Consider the following 2,282-nt stretch of genomic DNA (forward strand, 5'->3'; position numbering starts at 1 on the left):
TGTGGCATAACACCTCTCTCACTGTAGCAGCTGTGGCATAACACCCAATCTCTCACTGTAGCAGCTGTGGCATAACACCTCTCTCACTGTAGCAGCTGTGGCGTAACACCTCTCTCTCACAGTAGCAGCTGTGGCATAACACCTCTCTCACTGTAGCAGCTGTGGCATAACACCTTCTCTGTCACTGTAGCAGCTGTGGCATAACACCTCTCTCACTGTAGCAGCTGTGGCGTAACACCTTCTCTCTCACTGTAGCAGCTGTGGCATAACACCTTCTCTCTCACTGTAGCAGCTGTGGCATAACACCTTCTCTCTCACTGTAGCAGCTGTGGCATAACACCTTCTCTCTCACTGTTGCAGCTGTGGCATAACACCTTCTCTCTCACTGTAGCAGCTGTGGCATAACACCTCTCTCACTGTAGCAGCTGTGGCGTAACACCTTCTCTCTCACTGTAGCAGCTGTGGGATAACACCTTCTCTCTCACTGTAGCAGCTGTGGCATAACACCTTCTCTCTCACTGTAGCAGCTGTGGCATAACACCTCTCTCACTGTAGCAGCTGTGGCGTAACACCTTCTCTCTCACTGTAGCAGCTGTGGCATAACACCTTCTCTCTCACTGTAGCAGCTGTGGCATAACACATTCTCTCTCGCTGTAGCAGCTGTGGCATAACACCTCTCTCTCACTGTAGCAGCTGTGGCATAACACCTTCTCTCTCACTGTAGCAGCTGTGGCATAACACCTTCTCTCTCGCTGTAGCAGCTGTGGCATAACACCTCTCTCACTGTAGCAGCTGTGGCATAACACCTTCTCTCTCGCTGTAGCAGCTGTGGCATAACACCTCTCTCACTGTAGCAGCTGTGGCATAACACCTTCTCTCTCGCTGTAGCAGCTGTGGCATAACACCTCTCTCACTGTAGCAGCTGTGGCATAACACCTTCTCTCTCGCTGTAGCAGCTGTGGCATAACACCTCTCTCACTGTAGCAGCTGTGGCATAACACATTCTCTCTCACTGTAGCAGCTGTGGGATAACACCTCTCTCACTGTAGCAGCTGTGGCATAACACCTTCTCTCTCACTGTAGCAGCTGTGGGATAACACCTCTCTCACTGTAGCAGCTGTGGCATAATGTCTTCTCACTCATTGTTACACTTCAGTTATGACTTTAGTGGGGCAATGATGGGATTTCTTCTTTCTTCTTAGAGGATTCTGGGGCATCTAATTCAAAAGAAGGGTATTCCTGCTCTTTCTTTTTTAAAGATTTTATGTTTAACTATGCAAGTCAGTTAAGATCACATTCTTATTTACAATGACAGCCTAGGAACAGTGGGTTAACTGCCTTCTTCAGGGGCAGAATAGCAGATTTTTATCTTGTCAGCTCGGGGTTTCAATATAGCAACCATTCAGTTACTGGCCCAACGCTCTACCCACTAGGCTACCTCCCGCCCCAAGATGTGGAGGCTATAATTCTCCATTGTTGACAACATTATCATAAGACAGTCATAAAGATGTCCTACCAAATCCTATTGTCAGACTTTTATTGTAATCTAATTCAAAAGTAAGGGAATCCTGTTCCTCCTTCTTGAAGATGTGAAGGCTGTCTTCATATTTGAATGCCTGTCTTCATATTTGAATTACAACATTACCATAAGACAGTCATAAAGATGTCCTCCTAATGCAGACTTTTATTTAAAATCCTACTGGCAGTTTGTGTGGCAGTTATTTTACCATTGAGAAAAAGGTTTTCCCAGCAGACCATAAAGACTGCTGAAACTCCACACTCTCGTCCAGTCTGTTTCCACACTAGCCACCAGTCTGAACTCTGACACTCAGCCCACAAAAATATAGATTACGGTATTTTCAGTCCAACAAAAACACCAACGATCACAAGCTCTGCTTAAAACTCAGTCCTGCCGGGCTTCCTCCTCTTTCCGCTAGAATGGCAATGTTTTAGCGTCTTTCAGTGTTCTTGAGTGTCTTGTCGGTCTTGTCTCGGATATATTTGTACTAGGTCTTGACTCGGTCTCAGACAGTGAGGACTCGTAATTTCTTCCTGAGACCAGCCAAGACGAGCAGAGTAAAAAACTCATAATTATCAACTTCCATTCAATCAGCGAATAAAACTGCTTATATACACTCCTTTCTTGAAACAAAAATACAGTATATTAACAGCCTTAACATATATTATAGCCATGTTTGCGCAGTGGTGAACCTATAGGTCTTCACTGTGTGACAGGTTAGTACAGTGGTGAACCTATAGGTCTTCAGTGTGACAGGTTAGTA

The sequence above is a fragment of the Salvelinus namaycush genome, chromosome 4, assembly GCF_016432855.1.
Source record: "Salvelinus namaycush isolate Seneca chromosome 4, SaNama_1.0, whole genome shotgun sequence".
Lineage (NCBI taxonomy): Eukaryota > Metazoa > Chordata > Actinopteri > Salmoniformes > Salmonidae > Salvelinus > Salvelinus namaycush.